Below are 6,484 nucleotides of genomic sequence, written 5' to 3' on the forward strand. Positions count from 1 at the left end.
TAGTTATTTTCACAGTGTAATGTCATACGGTATTCTGGTTTGGGGCAAAGCAGCTGACATACAGACTATCTTTGTATTACAAAAGAGAGCCATTCGTTCTATTTACAACTTAGGAACACGTGAATCAGTAAGAGAACTCTTCAAAGAAATTAATATCTTAACTGTAGCTTCCCAATACATTTATGATAGTATAATTTATGTTGTTAAGAATTTAGACTGTTTCACTAAGAATTCTGATATCCATAATTATAACACTAGAAACAAAAATAAGCTTGCCATAAAGAAGTTTCGTGTCCGTAAAGTACAGAAGTCATTTGTTGGGCAATGCATTCATTTTTATAATAAGTTACCTGACACTGCTTTGAGATTACCTCCCAGCTCTTAAGAACTACTTAAAAAAATCATTGATGTTAAAGGCTTATTACAGAGTCGAGGACTATTTGACAGACAAACATGCATGGCCCGAACCAGAAACTACAAAAAACGAATAGCAATTAAAATAATTGTATTATGTATAGAGGACACAGTTCAGATAAGAAAGCACATCAAATATTTTATATTTTATGTTGTGTAGGTAAATTACATATTTAATGATATTGAGATTCATATTATCTTTTTCTTCTATGACAATTTGATATGTTTTCTCTGAAGAAGAACGACGTATTATTAAGCAATAATATAATTTATTGAAATTGATTTCCATAGAGTACCTAGTCTGTTCATATTCTTTGATGAATACTTTTGCATGTTAAATTGTATGTTGTTATTTAATGCATGTTAATTATAAGATGTAATGTTTTGAAAAGAAGTTGCCCGCCGAGTTTCTTGCCGGTCCCATAGTGGATACCCCTCCCAACTGAGGGGGACTGAAATCTTCTCGAGGCTGAGGCGTAGGGTTAGAGCCGGCGTAGCTTTATTTGACGTTCATATGCGCATTGTAATATGCCTACTTGAAAAATAAATATTTCATTTTCATTTTTTTGGCATTTTTAATGTGTACTCTGGGGTAGGGGCATTTAATTGTTTGACGAACACAGATATTTATTCCTGAGTCATGGATGTTTTCTACGTATAATAAGTACCTATGTAAGTATTTTCTATCTATATAAGTATGTATATCGTAGCCATATAAATATGTATAGGTATGGGTGCTAACCCATAGTACAAGCTTTCCTTAGTTTGGGGCTAGGTTGATCTAAGGTGTCGTGCAATATTTATTTATTTATTTGTATGTATAGTACTTTTTCTGGTGGTGCGCAGGGCCCGAAGGCCCCACGGTCTTGTCTTTTGTATTTTGCCTCTTGTTTACCATTAGTGTTTTGCATTGTCGTTTTGCCACGATAAGTGTTAGACAAGTCAATTTCGGGTAATGACCTAATGACCTTTGGTGTGATCAGTTTGCCTCTAACAGTAGTAGTTGCCCTGGTAAGAGTTTCAGATTCAGATTCAGATGCAGCCTCGCGTACTTAGGACCTTTCAGGGACGCTCCGGGCCTCCGGCCCTATTACGCTGAGCTCGGCATTTGGCCTTCGCAATATACTTAATTACTATGGGGATTGTAGGGAAGTTGATGTTTATTAACTACGAACCAAGAGAAGACCTAAGCACCTAAGCTGAGAAGCTTCTAAGCACGCGAGGCCGCAGGCCGAGCTGCAGATAGACAGTGCTCCCATGCGGAACACTTATTTAAACGTAAAAAGGCTTCGCTTTTCAGACACTTTTATTATTGTTCTGCGTGAGAGCATTGTCTGTCTGGAGCTTGACCTGCGGACTCGCGTGCTTGGGAGCCTCTCAGAGACGCTTCTGGCCTTCGGCCCTAGCGGAGCTCGGCCTTCGCTGGGTTTTGAAGCTCAGCGGTGGGTCTCCGCCCCTCCTCTTCGCTTTTCAGACACTTATTATTGTTCTGCCTGGGAGCACTATCTTTCCGGAGCTCGGTCTGCGGCCTCGCATGCTTGTGAGCCTCTCAGGGACGCTCCGGGCCTTCAGTCCTACGTGGAGCTCGGCCTTCGGCCTTCGCTGGGTTTCGAAGCTTATCGTTGGGCCTCCGGCCCGCCGCTTCGCTTTTTAGACACTTATTATTGTTCTTCGTGGGAGCACCGTGTGTCGGGAGCTCGGCCTGCGGCCTCGCGAGCTTGGGAACCTCTCGGAGACGCTACGGGCCTTCGGCCCTACGCGGAGCTCGGCCTTCGGCCTTCGCTGGGTTTCAAAGCTCAGCGTGGGGCCTCTGGCCCGCCGCTTCGCTTTTTAGACACTTTTATTATTGTTCTTCGTGGGAGCACCATTTGTCCGGAGCTCGGCCTGCGGCCTCGCGTGCTTGGGACCCTCTCGGAAACGCTCCGGGCCTTCGGCCCTACGCGGAGCTCGTCCTTCGGCCTTCGCTGGGTTTAGAAGCTCAGCGTTGGGCCTCCGGCCCGCCGCTTCGCTTTTTAGACAATTTTGTTATTGTTCTGCATGGGAGCACTGTCTGACCGGAGCTCGGCCTGCGGCCTCGCGTGCTTGGGAACCTCTCAGAGATGCTCCGGGCCTTCGGCCCTACGCGGAGCTCGGCCGTCGGCCTTCGCTGGGTTTCAAAGCTCTGCGTTGGGCCTCCGGCCCACCGCTTCACGTTTTAGACACTTTAATTGTTGTTCTGCATGGGAGCGCTGTCTGTCCGGAGCTCGGCCTGCGGCCTCGCGTGCTTGGGAGCCTCTCAGAGACGCTCCGGGCCTTCGGCCCTACGCGGAGCTCGGCCTTCGGCCTTCGCTGGATTTTGAAACTCAGCGTTGGGCCTCCGGTCCGCCGCTTCGCTTTTTAGACACTTTTATTATTGTTCTGCATGGGAGCACTGTCTGTCCGGAGCTCGGCCTGCGGCCTCGCATGCTTGGGAACCTCTCGGAGACGCTCCGGGCCTTCGGCCCTACGCGGAGCTCGGCCTTCGGCCTTCGCTGGGTTTCAAAGCTCAACGTTGGGCCTCCGGCCTACCGCTTCGCTTTTTAGACACTTTTATTATTGTTCTGCGTGGGAGCACTGTCTGCCCGGAGCTCGGCCTGCGGCCTCGCGTACTTGGGAGCCTCTCAGAGACGCTCCGGGCCTTCGGCCCTACGCGGAGCTTGGCCTTCGGCCTTCGCTGGATTTTGAAACTCAGCGTTGGGCCTCCGGCCCGCCGCTTCGCTTTTTAGACACTTTTATTATTGTTTGCATGGGAGCACTGTCTGTCCGGAGCTCGGCCTGCGGCCTCGCATGCTTGGGTGCCTCTCAGACTAGAGACGCTTCGGGCCTTCGGCCCTACGCGGAGCTCGGCCTTCGGCCTTCGCTATTTTAGTTACTAACTATGCCCTCCTCAACAGCGGTGGTCCACACAACGTTTCACGTTATCCATCGCGGCTGTGTCCCTGACGCAGCCTAGCTTAATTTTTCGATAAATCTAGTTAATAACACTTGTATATTTAACTAAAATTCCCAAGTTGAAAGGGGGGCTCCTTTCCATTTTAGAATTTTCGCTACCGTATCCTCTTAAGATGGGTGTACGCTATTTTCTTGAAGGTTTGCAGCTAGTGTCATAACTGTTAAAAAAAAATTTTTGAAAATCGGGTAATGATTCTCGGAGATATCGAGTAACATACATACAAAAAAAACAATAAAAAAAAACATTCAGTCGAATTGAGAACGTCCTCCTTTTTTTGAAGTCGGTTAAAAACATGACAACATCAAATCAATAATCGCGTAAATTATATAAATTGTACTTAGCTCAAGGTTCAAAGTACGAAAAATTATCTAAGTATGTAATGATAATGAATTATATAGAATCATTATATCAGGTAAAGCTAGAACGTGGAACTGATTAATTTTTGTCTTAGGTAGGTATATATTTTTGGAACGATTAAGGTACAGCGGGGAAAATCTCGACTGGACGGCAATTGTAACTAATTAATTTTTTCTATTATTACACTATGATGTTGAGTTTTACGAGTACTTATATCCCTGAACACGCCTACCATTATTATGTACCCGGTGGACACTCTATTTAATAATGCAAACATTGTAAAACATGGAAAAAATGAACCAGTTACATTTGCCCTGCTGTATCTTAATAAAGATTGTTGAAAACAGTGACCGATAGTTATTTGTTATACAAGGGGGCAAAGCTGTATTTTAACGCCGTGTGTGGAATTGAAAAACGAGCAAGGGAAAGGATTCTATAGTTGAACCACGAGCGAAGCGAGTGGTTCGAGAATAGAATCCTGAACTTGCGAGTTTTTTAACACACGAGAAGTAATAGTTATTTGTTATACAAGGGGGCAAAGTTGTATTTTAACGCCGAGTGTGGAATTGAAAAACGAGCAAGTGAAAGGATTCTATAGTTGAACCACGAGCGAAGCGAGTGGTTCGAGAATAGAATCTTGAACTTGCGAGTTTTTTAACACACGAGAAGTAAAATACATTTGCACCCGAGTGTAACACAAAACTTTTCCCCTCACTATAGCGAGGAAACTACAACGCAAAAAATGCGTTTATCACTGCATCCAGTAGTTCCACAGGTGGTAAATAATCTTTATTACTAGATTCACCTACTTTTATCAGTTTTAAAGCAGTTAATTTGACTTTATTCAAGGTCAAATTACTTTACCCACTAGTGGATAAAATGCGTTTTTACCCGCTGGTATTAAAGGACAAAACACGTGTTTCCGAGCTAGTGAGGGGAAAATACATTTACCCACTCGGGTTACACCACAGAACTTAATGTAGATAGAAGAAACAAATTCATATATTTGTATAGGGGCCGAGCGTGTCAAATTTTGTACTGAAGTTGATTCTTGCCTGTAATTTTAAATATGTCTCAGGCTCTTGATTGTATATAATTTTTGTGTTATTGCAATTGAATATCACGTAACGAGGCATTTTTTATGTTTTGGTTGACTTCAACTTACAAAAATTGACGCCCGATTGCTGCAAGCTGCGAGTAAAGACGGACAACTCAGTGGATTTCACTGAGTTCATTTGGCACGCTAAGTAGATACGTTTGCTTGATCTATGGTATATATGACATCTGTGGGTTACACTCATAACACAAAACTTTTCCCCTCACTATAGCGAGGAAACTACAACGCAAAAATGCGTTTATCACTGCTTCCAGTAGATCCACAGGTGGTAAATCATCTTTATTACTAGATTCACCTACTTTTATCAATTTTAAAGCAGTTAATTTGACTTTATTCAAGGTCAAATTACTTTACCCACTAGTGCATAAAATGCGTTTTTACCCGCTGGTATTAAAGGACAAAACACGTGTTTCCGAGCTAGTGAGGGGAAAAGTACTTTGTCATTCTGGAACTTTCTAAATAATACGTACTTACTTAGTTGTGTCCTTCTCTAGGCAATTGATTTTACTATTTTTGTTCAAAAATTCATACTAGAACCATGTCAGCGTACGTAGCTAGCTAATAGTGGCGACACGTGACATTTTTAGTTGGTAAAGCCGGAGGGGTTTTTGGGATCTGTTTTGTATGGACTTCTACAGATACTGCAGACTTAGGGAATCCGTTGGGAATCGAGTTGTATCGACGCTACGCTACTGTTACATGATAACGTTTTTATATCTCTATAGGCGCGATATTTGAAAATGAAAAATGAAAATGAAAATAGTTTATTGATACAGTGAAACTTATGATTAGACATATGTTACAGTAGGTATTACTTATAGTTAAACACTGCTAAATACTTATTTAAAATGTAGATGTTGCCTGTAACACCTGCACAAGGCTATGCCTGAATCGCAGGATGTCACTTTTCCTGAATTGCCAATTAAAATGATTATGCGCTAAAGAAAACTAAATTAACCTAGTTATGTAAATTAACTTAATGTAAGCAATACTAAGTCTACTACAGAGACAGTAAGTATACTATGCTACAAATTTTGTGTCTATTACTATACTAATAATAAGGATGTTTAACAAAACTAGATAGGACAGGGAGAGGAACCTTTAGAAGGATGGGTATAAGTTACTTTAAAAGTAAGAATGTGTGTGTGTAATGTGTGTATGTGTGTGTTTGTGTGTGTGTATGTGTGTGTGTGTGTGTGTGCGCGCGCCCATATGTGTGTGTGTTATAACGTTAATATTTTTTCTGTTTCACCATAGTTCAAAGTGCTTAACCATATTTTAACTTTAATTTGGGCTTCCCTTATTGAAGAAGTTTTAATATCACAATTTTTATTAACTATTTTATATATCGATAAGTGTTTGTATAAGCCGAATCTTTTTGCAAAGTGAGTCTTAAGTTCAGGTAACGGGAAAGTAAAAATGCGCTTTTCCAGTAGTTGTTCATAATTTGGCATATTAAGTACATATTTGTGTGCTATGGTCGAGCTACGCAATATAAACAGTTGGCGCACAGTAAGGACCTCACTTTCTGTATGCAAGCATTGTGTTGAGAATCTTCTCGGTTTTGAAAAAATTACCTTTAGTAATGAACGCTGGGCTCTCTCTAGAAGTATTAGATATGTACT

This window comes from Leguminivora glycinivorella, chromosome 13 (genome assembly GCF_023078275.1).
Source record: "Leguminivora glycinivorella isolate SPB_JAAS2020 chromosome 13, LegGlyc_1.1, whole genome shotgun sequence".
Lineage (NCBI taxonomy): Eukaryota > Metazoa > Arthropoda > Insecta > Lepidoptera > Tortricidae > Leguminivora > Leguminivora glycinivorella.